Genomic DNA, 13,999 nt, shown 5'->3' on the forward strand with positions numbered 1-13,999 from the left:
ACAAGGTGTGCAAGCTCCAGCAGTCCATCTATGGACTGGTGCAAGCATCTCGGAGTTGGAATATACCATCAAAGCATATGGTTTTATACAGACTTTCGGAGAAGCCTGTTTTTACAAGAAAGTGAGTGGGAGCTCTGTAGCATTTCTGATATTATGTGTGGATGACATATTGTTGATTGGAAGTGATATAGAATTTCTACATAGCATAAAAGGATACTTGAGTAAGAATTTTTCAATGAAAGACCTCAGTGAAGCTGCTTACATATTGGGCATCAAGATCTATAGAGATGGATCAAGATGCTTTAACGACCCGACCCAAATGGATCGATGTCTCTATGCTTAAGTGTCATCCCTGGATCGGTATGCTGACACACACAGTACTCGAGGAATTATAACAGAGTTCAATCACACAATTTATTACATCGAGGTCCTCCAAATAGTATTTATTACAATAATATGGCCAAAGGCCATCTAAATAAAAATAATTGTGGAAGCATCAAAGGTAAATGAGTCCATCCAACTCCACGGCAAACTGAGTGTAGAACAACGACCTATCCCACCTTTAATCCTCGTCGGAAAACTCTACAACATGAGAAGTTGCAGCCGTGTAGGTCAGCACATGGAATATGCTAGCAAAGTCACACTATAGAATAATATATATACAGACGGTCTATTCTGCTAATATATATATATATATATACAGACGGTCTATTCTGCTAATATTAGCAGAATAACTATTCTGCACACCACTTCCGCACTGCACGCTGAACGCAAGTGCACTGCATCTTCTTTACGACGAGCACTGCAATGCTTCACGGGAGAACTGCTTCATTTTCCGGTTTTCCGCCCGCGCGTTCTATGTGGAATCGGGTGTCGCGGGATGATTCAGTTTGTGTCTGCATCTCATTTTAGCTTTATTCTTTCTGATTTACAGGAAAATATACTAGAGTGCTTGCAAATCGATGGATTTGGCGGATGAGCTTTCTCTGTTCGTTCGTGTTCGCGTCAGATGCGATTTTTTTTGTGCTCGGATGTTGTTATTTAGTAGGAATTCTTTGATTGCGTTCGTTTTAATCGGTCCGTTCACTCTATAATTCGTTAATTTTTAGGAGTTAGTTTTCAATTCTTGATATGTTGGTTGTGCGGGTGGGTGAGCTTCGTCCGCTCTTCTATTCTTGTTGATTTTTTTGATTTTTGCCCGTCCACATGTGTTTGAATATTGTAATTACTGTTGTTGTATGATTGAATTCATTGTATTGCGGGTATAATTGTCATTTTTTGAATCACGTTTTTAAATGAAAGGTGATGTTGTTCGTCAAGTTGCCATATCTTCCATGTAAATTTTTGCGGGTGTATTTTTCGATGGTTTAGTGGCTGTAGAATTTTTAGGCGAGTTATGGAAGTGCGAGTGAAATTGACACCTATATCAGTCTATCACATTGTCTGTAGTTTTACTGCTTTAATTTTATTTGTTGTAGTCGCGGCACATGTTGTAGTGCACTGCATTTTCTTTGGTAGCGTACTTCGTTGTAGTTTTATTGCAGTGGTTATGGCTGTTTATGAGATTTCTCCTTTTCGTAAACTACATTCTGTGTTTACTACATTCTGTGTTCTAGATGACTGCATAATATGCATTTTTGTACTGCATTAGCAGTGTTGTTAATGTTCTATTCTGCTATTAGAAGGGATGGTCCATGATACGCTTGTGTTAGCTGAATAGTTATTATAAGAATTTTTTTGAACTTCATACTATGAGAATTGTTTTTGAGCATCATATGTTAACTGCAAAGTTTCGACCATTTGCATTTCCTTGTTACTGTTCGGAGGGCTGCCTTTTGTTATTATTAGTACCACACTATGTGTTCGAGAGAACTGCATTACTGCCAACAGCAACTTTGTCTAAAAAGGATGATAAAATGACGTAGTTGAGGTTGCATACTTTAAATAGGCATTGTTCAATTTGTCTGATTGACATAATTTTAAAAGCATACAGCATAAGCAAAGCATTAGAAATATTGGTTGCTTCATATTAGACAGCCTAGAGTGCAAATATTGTAAACTTGATGGAGTCTTCTTCTTTGTAGAAAAAGACCATGGCCACTTCTCCGGCCTCAAAGCCATTGTGGGAGACAAAATCTTTCCAACTAGTAGTTATGTTGATGTAGTCTTCAGAGTCGATGTGGTAGTCAGCTTCCATGTCTCCATAGCCATTTTTGTGTTCTGTCTCCAAATAAGGTTCCCTGAACTCGGAGCATGAATTTTTATTGCGGATGGCAGTTTCTGCATATTGTAATGGGTGGATAAAGAATTTATAAGTAAACAGCAAATTTTTTTGTTTTATACTTAGTATGATTTGTTTATGTTTACTTAAATAGTTACATACATATGATTGTATTTTGTAAAGTAGTTGCAATGTATGAACAAACTTATGTACGCAATTGACTCCTAGTTTTACTGTGATATATATTATACTGCAACATGTGTGCACTGCAATGTCAGTAACAGTGTACTTCTCCAGCATGTTAATATAACTGCAACGCTTATCTACTGACCCTTTTTTTTACATATGTCGATACATGGTGTGGTACTGAAGAAAGATAGGTGGAAGCATCTAGTCTTAATAACTAACAGATCTGAACAACAATACAAATTCTGTTTTGTATTTTTGTTGATATTACTTAACAAATTGATTGAACTATATATTCAGATGTGTATTTGCAGTCTAGATTATGTCCAAAAATTGTGAGTGGAAAACATACCCAACTTTCCTGTAGATCTGTGGTTGTGAGGCGATGAAGAAATGGCGCATGAAACCCCCTGTTGGGTATCATCAGGCAGCCGAGCATGCTGCGCCACTCGGTGTTGGTGAGCTGTAGGCCTTCTGCGTAGACGCATGTGTCCGCTACCGGTGCCATCCTTGCCAAGCACCCGCACTTGCAGTCCATGGCGGGTTTAGTGGAATTCCAGAGAAGAGTTGTGGATGTGATGAACCCTAGATCTATGTTTTGAGGAAATGAGGAACGGGGGGAGGAGTTGTGTTAGTCTGTAGCACGAATGGATAAGTTTTTATGCAACCAATCGAGCAATGGAAGTAATAAATGTTGTGGTTGGCGTTAGGTGGTGGATTGGGTCTGATTCAGTGAAGACGAATGCATTCAAGAAGGAACAATACTGCTTACTTGAGAATAGCGAACTGCATTGTCATATCACGACGAACTGGGAACGCGTGGTTGGGCCTGTGTTTGTGTATGGTATGTGGCATTTTTTTTAAAATTTTTAGTGGCCTCTCTTTTTTTTTGTTGGCCCTGTGGTCGGCCTGTGAGCACACGACTGGTTCCTGTTTCGCTGTGTGTAAGTCCTAATGTTTAGTCCCACCTCGCCCGCGGAAGGCGCGCCAGACCTGTTTATAAGCGTTGGCGAGGCATACTGGTCGAACTCCTCTGTATACTTATCTGGGCGCTTATACACGGCGCTCGCTGCTATATGCTCTATGACCTGTGGGCCCATGTGCAACCGGCCCCATGCACTGTGACTCAGAACGACTCGCCTTCTGTGGGCGTAGACCTATTACGAGACTGGCTGGGGCCGGTGCCACCTGGGTGGTCAATTTTTTATTTTTTTTTTATATTTCTGCCCTGTGTGTTTTTTTTCAATGTTGGAATGTGCACTGCACTGATCAGTGTTCTGTACTGCATTGTATACGCACTGCGTACTGCATGTCGGATGAACTCGTCGGATGAACTGCACGATCGCGCTGATGATGCGGTTGTGCGGATCGTGGGTTGGTTTTGCATCTGTGATTGTGGGTTTGTGGCGATGGAACTGCTCCGATCGGGTGTATGTATGCGAACGTGGTTTTTTTAAGGTGGGGTTTTTTTTTGATCAGCACATTTTTTTAACCATCACCTTTTTATATTAGAATGGGCATTTTGTCATGTTTTATAGATGTATACTGCATGACAACATAACTGCATTGCTTACAATTACGCACTGCGTCGCGTACAAATCAGAACTGCAACATTGTATACATGTGTGTAATTCATCGTTTTTTGCGTGTCTTTGCTTATGCTTCGGCGGTCTGCATTGCGCACCGGAATGCACTGCATACTTCTACCGACCCGTACTGCATCTTGTTTTTGCCGGTACTTATTGCAGTCCCTGGCACGGGACGGATAGGAAATGGGAGGGGGGGCCACTTTTTTTCGAACTTATTGTTTTTTCTTGGTCGGTTTTGTTGGGCCTGTGTTCGGGTATTTCAGAGACGCATGTACGTTGTCAATTTTTGGGTGCCTGGTGCCGGTATCATTTGGGTGATCAGTTTTTATTCTTTGTATGTTTTTTTATGACGTGGAGTGCACTGCTTTTTGGTAAATCATCGGTGCAGTGCATTGATCATGGTTATGTACTAGGTGTGAACTTCATTCCTTACTGCATGTACAGTTCTCATTTTTGATCCCGTGTTTTTACTTTTTTTGTAATTTTCGAATGTATGGGACTGCACTGGTTAGCAAAATACGACTGTACTACATTGTTTATGATACTGTACTGCAAGTTCGTGTACTTCCGCACTGCGTTAACTTATTCCGCGTTTACGTTTTTCTTCATTCCCGAAAAGAAATGCATAATGGCGTACTGCATCCCGTATAGAAATGCACTGCATTTTTCCAGCAGTGCGTACTGCATTTGTTTTTTTGCCTGTGCTTACTTCACTGTACGGGAGGTTAAAGGGGAGAGCGGAGGGGGGGGGCACATTTTTTTTGTGTGGCACTTAATTGAAGGTAGACTTTTTTTTCTGGATGTGTTTTCTTAACATCCATTTTGTTTTTCATTTTAACTTTTTTTACGAACTGTATGTATTCTATTTGTTGTTTTACCGTTTTGAAATTTCATGATTCTTCACAGAGAACTGCATCATGTGTTTTTTTTGTTGTTTTTTAGTAATATGTGCATTTTGATGTAGACTGGTTTATTTTGTCCGGGCTGTTTTTGGGCCGGCCCGTTATTTGTGACGCTTTTTGCGAAACGCGGGCCTCCTGCGTGTCGTTTCCACGCTATTCCACCGCTCGGTGTCAGAGAAAGAGACCGAGAACAATCCCCTCTCCTCTCTTGCAGTTTCTCCCGAGGCATCTCTCCCTCGAGCAAAACCGTCGTCCGCGCGCAGCAACCGCCGTCGCCCGGAGAACCGGTGCCCTCAAGAGGTCCTTATTCCTGCATTCGGTGTCGCTGTCCGCTCCGTGAGCCCTTGCCGCTGCGCTCCCGCAGCCCTTTCCCGTCCCCGTCCCCCTTCCCCCTTCCCGCTGCCGTCGCCGCATACTTTTCTTCGGTACGTTCCGCTTGGCTCGGTGTTGATTGTCCCCTCGCCTTGTTTTTGTTATTCTTGTAGTTGTTGTAGCTCTTTATTCTTGTGTAATTTTTCGTAGGCAGTCGATTTTATCTCGTTTTGAAGTCGATAGTTGTGTGTAGCAATGCGGATCTAGGGTTTCGTGAGATTTTCGCCGATTTTGTTGCTTATGTCTGTCACTTCGTCCTTTGTGTTGCAGAGAAACTCTATGTCTTCGCCGAGCAGGCAGGGAGAAGGAGGTCAGGGTATTGGAGTGCTTATTCCTTAGGCTTTGTTTATTTTGTTTGGTGTTTATCTAGTTTCCTAGTTCATCCTGCATATTCGGTTATGCTCTGTTAGTTGTCAGCGTTCGTTTGCATTATTTTGTCATGTGATGTTTTTGTAATTTCTTTTTTCTTGTTTTTTTTTGAATCCAGCAGGTGATTGCAGTGCTCATAATGATACACCAATTGTCTCTCCTTGTCCTGGTGGTAAGGATCATGGTGTCGAGGGAGGACATCAAGTGAATTCGCCGATTGAATCTTCTCCTATAAGTTTGGCCCCTCCTTCTGGTATGTGATTAATTTGTTTATTTTTGTGTATGCTTTGTTTTATCTAGTTCGACATTTTTGTTGCGAACAACCGTGGATTTAGCATGTGCAGCACTGCATTTATTTTTGTATGTGAACTCCACTGTATGTATGTGTGAACTGCATTGTTGTTTTATTCAAGTTTTTTGTGCAATGCAATATTTTTTATTTTGAGTTTATGGTTGGAGCACTGCATTTATATGTATAAGTGTACTGCATTTGTTCTTTTTGTGCAATTTTTAACGAGGATAGTCAAACTTTATTTTGACGCAGTGTCTGTTTTCCATGCTGGGGCGCCTGGGTTTGAGGAGGTTACTCAATTGATTGACCATTATTTTGCAGAGGGTAATGTTGGTGTGAGCTTTGATCAGAGACATCCTGTCTTGTCTGAAACACAGTCGCTGTCTGTTGATGGTACAGACGAAGTTACACAGGATTGGATAGTCCCGGAACAGGTTCGTCAATATGAGTTGAAGCAAAGCAAGAAGAAGTTGAGGTTTGAAATTGAGTCAAAAGAGTTTGTTGAGAAGGAGAAGCAGAGGAGATCTGGAGATGGTGGCAATGGTGGTAAATTTGGCAAGATGAAGAAGAGGTTGAGTACTGTTGCTGAAGAAGGTGGTACACCTCAGCGGAGTCCACGTGTTGCTGGAATGAAGAAGAATCTTGGCAAGAGAACCGCTGAAGCTGGCGGAAGTGATGATCCTCAGCGCAAACGACTACATGTCACTGAAGGTCCCAATTCTGATGACGACGACTTTTTGCTTGCTGATTATGTGAAGGGTGTTCATCCTTCTAGACGCAAAGACTGTGGTTCATCTAAGACTGTACCCAAGCGTGCCCATGATGATGTCGACGAAGATGTTGGTGGTGATTCTAGCGAGGAGGTGGATGCTGCTCCAAAGGTTTGTTGAAGTGCACTGCATTTGTTTCCTTCATTTTGTTATTCTTTCTGTATTTTCTTTTTTTTATGCCTAATCTTCTAATGTGGACTGCATTTCCCTTTACACAGAGGAAGAAGTCTAGTAAGAGCAATGCAACTGAAGATGATGGTGAGGGAGATGATTCTCGATTTAACAAGACCGTGCGTTTGTCACTTCCCACTGTTTGCAAGGCTGCTTCTTTGTTGAAAGAGGCGCATTGCAGCCATGTTAGGGATGCTGGATTTGGTGTTGTCTTTGATCTGACAGTAAAGAAAAATGTGTCGCGCATTCTTATGTGCTATTTGATGGGAGTGATTGACCCTGCCACTATGTTAATGGACTTTGGGAATGGCAGGGTTCTTCGAATCAATCGTGATGCAGTTCATCACATTTTTGATTTACCTATGGGAAGTCACACTGCACCCATGCCTGCTTCCAGCGGTCATGATGAATCGTTGACTGCCCTCAAGGATGAGCTTGGCTTTGACCTTCAAAAAGTATAGGTGTCAAGGACTTGCTTGAGAAGTTGAAGGTGTTGGTGGAGGAAGATGATTATGTGAGTGTTGACCTTGCTGTGAAGGTGTTCTTCCTTATACTTTACCAGAATTTGTTGTGCCCGGGGCCTGCAGTTCGTTTGGGTAGAGTTGTTGCGATGGTAGAGAACATGGATTATGCGGCTATGGCTCAGATGGACTTTTGTCAGCTTGTTGTTGATGAGTTGCAGGCAGCTGTGGTTAGGTGGCAATCAGAAGGCAGCAAGCAGAATTGTGCAGAGGGTTGTGCCATTGTCCCCCTGATTATGTATCTTGACTGCTTGAAGCTTCGCAAATTTTCAGTCATGCACACGTTGACGCCACATGCGTTATACCTGATGACCAAGGACCTGATGAAGTTGTACAATGAGGATGTGCTTGTGAAGGGAAAGATTTACTTGGAAAGTTACAAATTTGGGAAGCTGCCGGTTAGTGCACCTGATTTTTTAATATCAGATTTTTTTTAAAAAATGTGCAGTCATTATAAATGTGAATTATTCTAGTACTCACATGTGTACTTCTCTTTGCGTGTTCTCTTTTTTTTGCAGTGGAAGGCGTCAGGTGATATTGTGTACAACCGTCCTGTTGCAGTTGTACACGGCAGCTCTGATGCGGGGCCTAGCACTCATGATAGGTTTTATGAGCCTATCTGTAGTTAGCTTCCTGGCTGTGATGATGAGGTGCCGCATACTCGTGGTTTCATGCCTCGACAGATGTTTGATAATACAAGCTCTTATAAACAGACATTTGTTGGCGGCAAAAAGCATGAGGAGATTGATGAGCTTCTTCTGAAGGTTTTGAAGCTGACTGAAGATTTGCCAACCTCTGGTGACAGGTTGAGGACAGTTGCTAGTTTTTTCCCTGTTGGCCATGGCCCACGAGATGAAGATATTGTTGCTGCTCACAATTTTGATTGTGGTGTGATCGAAAGCCTGAAGATTGCAGTGACAAATGTTCGTTCTTCGTATGCTCAATTGAGACATTCACAAGAAGAAAAATGCGGTCGGTATGAGACGGATGCTGGGCATATTGTGGATGAAATGATCCGTTAGGACGCTGGCATTGGTGCTGATAATGTATGTTCTATGTTTTTTGTGGCTTTGGACCTCTTTTTTGTGTATTATGTTGACTGCTCCTCAATTTATTTATTTTTGTTATAGGCTGGAGTGGAATCTTCTGATGTCGATGGAACTAGAGACGATGGGGTTGGTCAGGTATAAATACTCCTGCCATGTCTGTTCTGCCATGCTTCCCTTTTTCTTTGAACTTACATTTGTTTGGTTCCCATATTTTTCTTTTGTACTTCTCTGTTGTGAAGTGTGTACTGCTTGTGCATGGTTGGAGTTTTTTCTTTATTGGTCGGTACCATCTTATTTCTCTTTTTTGGTTTGTTCTATGTCCGTAGACTGGTGTCGCTGCTCGTGATGTGCACAAAGAGACTTACGATGGCTCTGGGAAGGATGAGGTCTTGGTGATGCAGTGTCCCCTCTTGATGTTGTAGCTGATAAGGTATAATTGTATTGCTTGTTCTGTTAGTGGGTTATAATCTAATTTTTTGTTGTCTGTTATAAACTTGATGTACGCTGTTATGTTCATCCATATGCATTTTCATTTGCGTATGTTAGCTGCAATAGTTTTACATGTATGCTCTTCACTGTTTGACATAAGTGAACTGCAGTTCTTTTTGGCATGCGTGATCCATACTTATTTACATACCTAATTAACATAACTGAACTGCAGCGTTTGTCAAATGGAACTGCATTTCTTTTTTTATGTATACGTGGGTTGCAGTAGTAGTTGTGTATGACACATGTGTGTTGGTGTTGTTTTGTATATGTGGACTGTAGTTGTTATGTGTATGTTGCCAGCAGCCTTTTAACATAAGTGTGCTGTGTGTTGTTGTGTTAGTTATCCCCATGCTTATGTTTGTGTTACTGGGTGTTTTTTAAACTTTCCACAGGTTGGAGAACCAAACGTGGAAGTCCACATTGATCTGAATCAGGGCAGTTGTGCTGTTGATGGCTGTGCCAGTGTTGATGCTTCTGTATCGGTTGCCGTTGAGTGTGCAGATCCTTCTGTAGCTCAAGGATCCCATGATGCTGTTCCCACCAGTCGGCATGAAGATTCTGATGTTGGCATTGAAAAGCCACTGGAGAATGTTGCCCCTGCTGCTAGTGTTGTTTCTTCCCCTGTGTCTCTGGTGTCCAATGATGTTCCGGAAGTATTGATAGTGGAGCCTCATGTAGTTGAAGTATCTAAGGAAGCTGCTGTTGACCAGACTGTTGTAAATCGAGAGAATGTTGATGTTGCTGCAGAAGGAAAGTCTAGTGAGGTTGTGGTGGATTCGTCGGAACCTATGCAAGAAAATATTTTGCTCAGTTCTAAAGAACGGCAGCCTGAAGACTCTGACACTGAAGGCAAGAGTTTTTCTTAAACGGTGCAGTTTGATGTTTTTCTCATTCATGTTGTTTAATTACTATGGTATCTGTATTAGATGTTAAGTGATAAGTGAAACTTTGATCTTTTGTCTATGATTTTCAAAATAGCTAGCAGAATTCCCTTATCTTAATATTTAAACTTCATTGTTTGGATAAGTGAACTTCATTTTTTATTGCAGATGATGAACTCCCTGTTGTGACACCATCGAGCATTGATCCAGCTCTTCTAAAAAGGTACAATGAGTTGTACGCTGCTGTTACAAGGGCTCAGAAGGACAAGAAGAAGAAGTATGGTTTTTTAGAAATTGTTTTGTTCATATGTATTATCTAATTTTTGTATTTACCCGTTTTTATTTGTTGTTATTTTTTATAGTATCTTATGTTTGAGTTTTTCATGAAAAATTCAGGGACATGATTGCTTTTAAAACTGAGATGGGTGATATTAGCATTGGCGAAGTTGGTTAATCCTTTTGGGATAAAGGGATGCTCACTACAAGGCTTGTAGATCTTGGGGTTTCTTTGCTGGTAGATAAGTTTAAGAGATCTCCGACAATGGTTGTCCCGTACCATATTTGTGTAAGAACACATAAATTTTTGTTTTATTTTTTTCATTTTCTTTTCTAATTTTGTCCGACGACTTGTTTTGCTTATTTGATTTTTGGTTTTGATTTGGCAGACAAATATTTGGAATGGTGGTACTGTAGGCAGGAGTGTTAAATTGATGTTCTCTTCAAAAGCCGAGGAGCGTGTTGATAAAAAGGATATGGTGAGAGACTTTTTTATGTGTATTTTGCCTGTTTTGTTTTTATAGCGTTCTGTTTTTTCTTCTTATAATAATTTTATTTATTTATTCATGTTTCCAACAGGTCCTTTTTGCAACTTTTGATCCGCCATATACGAGGGATGGTGTTGGTCATTATTGTGTAGTTGCGTTAAATGTGAAAGAAAGGCGGCTTGAATTTCTTGACTCGCTCAACAAACCTGGAAGCCCTGATGCGGTCAGGGTTTTTAGGAGGATGGTTAAAAATATCAAGCGTGCATGGAAAGAAGGTAGCTTGAGTTCTGATGAGCCGCTAAATCCTCCCACACTTGATGGATTTGTGTTGAAACATGTCATTGTCCCAATGCAGCCAAATGGGTGCGTTCTTTACAGCCCTTCTGTGTCATACCGTTCAAGTTTTTTTTCACTTAATTTTTGTGAAACTGATGTTTTTTATTCTTTTTATTGCAGGCATGATTGTGGATTCTATATGTTTCAATTCTTGCAGACATGGGATAGTGTTCGAGTTGCTAAGTTTGGGGTGGAGCACATTGGCTACATCAGAAAGGCCATGCTCTATAGCTGGCTAACATCGAGGAAGTGTTGCCTTGATTTAACATCACTTCTAATTTTTGCAGATAAAGGTTGTTTTATTGAACTTCTTCATCCTCGCTTTATTTTATTTTTGACTACTGCTTGGTTCCGCTTCTTTATGGGCAAGTGGGCTGCATTGTTATTTTTATATGTGGGCTGCATTGCTATATACAAGTGCGGGCTGCATTGCTGTAGAGAAGTGGGTTGCATTGTTATTTTATATGTGGGCTGCATTGCTTTTATACAAGTGTGAGCTGCATTGATGTAGATAAGTGGGCTGCATTGTTATTTTATATGTGGGCTGCATTGCTTTTATACAAGTGTGTGCTGCATTGATGTAGATAAGTGGGCTGCATTGTTATTTATATGTGGGCTGCATTACTGTAGATATGTGGGCTGCATTGATGTATACAACAGTGGGCTGCATTCTATTTTTTTCTCTATACATGTTTTTAGGTTCTTGTGTTTTGTACTGAGTGCTTCCATATTTTTTCTGCATGTTTTTAGGTTTTGGTTGGGGGCTTCATGAAGGTTGTACGTCATTGTTTGAGTCCCAGGATTCTGATGTGGTTATGGAGGATTGTGTCATTGAAATCTCTCCAGATAATTCTGGTTTGAACACAAATGTGGCGTCTGGACCTGATGGTGGAAGTGTCTCTCGACCTAGCTCTCCACATGATTTATATGATGTTGATGATGATGATTTTGTTACACCGTGTGCACGTGTAACTAGGACTAGGAGTGCAGCAATTAATCGTCCTCATTTGGATGAGGTTGAAGTATTTTCGAACAAGAGGGCAGGTGAGAGGGCTTTTAAGTTGAGATGCTCTATAGAGAAATTGAAGCCTCCGAGGTTCAGATATATGGATGAGGCGATTAAAATAAAGGATCTTGTTCTCAGCAAAGATTTTGTAACCAAACACCGCGAGTAAGTTTTTTATGTGATGCGTGTGCCCTTTCATGCTTTTTGTGTGTTTTGATTTTAGTTCTAATTTTATTGATCTCATCTGTGTATGTTTACTACAGGAACGCGTTCTTTATGGTGCATGGTCCTTTTGGTGATGATGTCGATACTTACAATTTCGACTATATCTATGATACATTTGGCAAAGGAGCTTTAATGGATTCGTATATCATGGATTTTGTTATCAAGTACTGGAAGCAAGACCCTGAATTGGGTTTAGCTTATCAATCCAGTGAACGTTTGCTACTTTCACCTTTATTTATCATGGTAAACGTTTGCTGTCATTCTTTCCTACTGCACTGGTTTTTTCATGTCCATGCCTGCTTGCATTGTTTATTCTTTTTTTTCATGTCCTTTTTTTTGTTCTTTTTTGTGTACAGTATGTTCTTCAAATGGAAACCTCTGGGCGAGAGATAATGACGGAAATCCTGTGTTGCCAGTTGTGCATAGCTCGTTTGTTTTAGAAGATGCAGTTAATCCGTTCAAATTTTTTGTGAACAACGGCGCAAACCTGTTGGATGCAAAACTGGTAAATTCATTGTTTTTTGTCATTTATTCTTCCTGGTTTGTTGCATTTCTTTTTATAGTTATTTTTGGAACAGTGGTCCTGGTGGTACGTGTCGAAAGAACTTTTGATTTCATTTTTTTATGCGAACAGATTATGATGCCGCGATTCAAGGATGGTCATTATTCCTTATACACGATGTACTAGCATCGCCAGACCCTTGATATCCATGACAGTAGGAAGTACACTGGCCATCCTGATGTCACAACAAGGTGGCGCAGGACTGACTACCACGCAGATTGCACTGAAGTGGTATGTTATTTTTTCTTTGCCAACCGTAAAGCTTTCTTTGTGTTTCTCCCACTGTATTTTTTTATAAACTACAATTGTTTATGTAGTGAACTTCAACATATGCGCGACAGAACTGCATTTTTCTCACGTGCACTTAAAAGAGGGATTGTTTAGATGTTTGAGAGCAACTTTTTTTGGGGGGGTTCGTTTGAATATCAACTTTTTGATCCGTGATGTGTGTTATTCTTACCTTGTGCTTATTTTTTTTGCCAGATGAGGAGGATGACTCAGCTGCTGAAGGCGATTTATGGTGAAAAAATGTATAAATCGAAGAACCTTCCTGACTGGGTTAAATTGGCAGAGAAGCCATCTTACCCGGTCATGCCAGCGCGGGGAGCAAATGAGTGTGGGATCTATGTTCTGAGGATGGCGCAGTTGTATGACGGCCAACGTCTAGTTGAGAAAATTTTGAAATCCGACGTAACAGCTTCTCTGTTTTCTTTTTACTTTTTTGTTCTTTATGACAACCTTTTTTTTAATCACGTGTTTGCATTTGTTTTCTTTTTTTCAGCCTGCTGCTGAAGATTGGAAGGCGGAGTACATGTTCCAGCTGCTGTTCAATCCTTTGAACATGTTGTGTTATGAAGACATGCCTCTTGAGTTACGTGAACTGATTGCGGACCATTGGCTCACTTCCCTGTCGCAATCGCGGACGCAGTCGCAGACGCAATAACAGTCATTTGGGGCACTGTTTTTCTACTGTGTGCAAAAGGCTGTGCGTGGACAATAGCTAGGTTTTGATGTTGTGTTTGTGTGTGCTGACTATGTATGAAAAAGACTTTTTTGTCGTTGTGTTTTCTTCTTGTTCGTTTATGTGGCAGTGCATGTGGATGAATTTGTATTTGTATGTGTATTTTTATATCAATAACTGATACAATATATATAAGTGTATAATTTTATTTTTTGTTGACTACCACGGTCTATGCGAACTGGCATTTTGTCACGCTTATATGTATGATATGTGTTCGATGAACTGTATCGCATTTGATGCCGAACTTCTTTGTCCAATATAAGAGAACTGCAT

This window comes from Triticum dicoccoides, chromosome 2B (genome assembly GCF_002162155.2).
Source record: "Triticum dicoccoides isolate Atlit2015 ecotype Zavitan chromosome 2B, WEW_v2.0, whole genome shotgun sequence".
Taxonomy (NCBI): Eukaryota; Viridiplantae; Streptophyta; class Magnoliopsida; order Poales; family Poaceae; genus Triticum; species Triticum dicoccoides.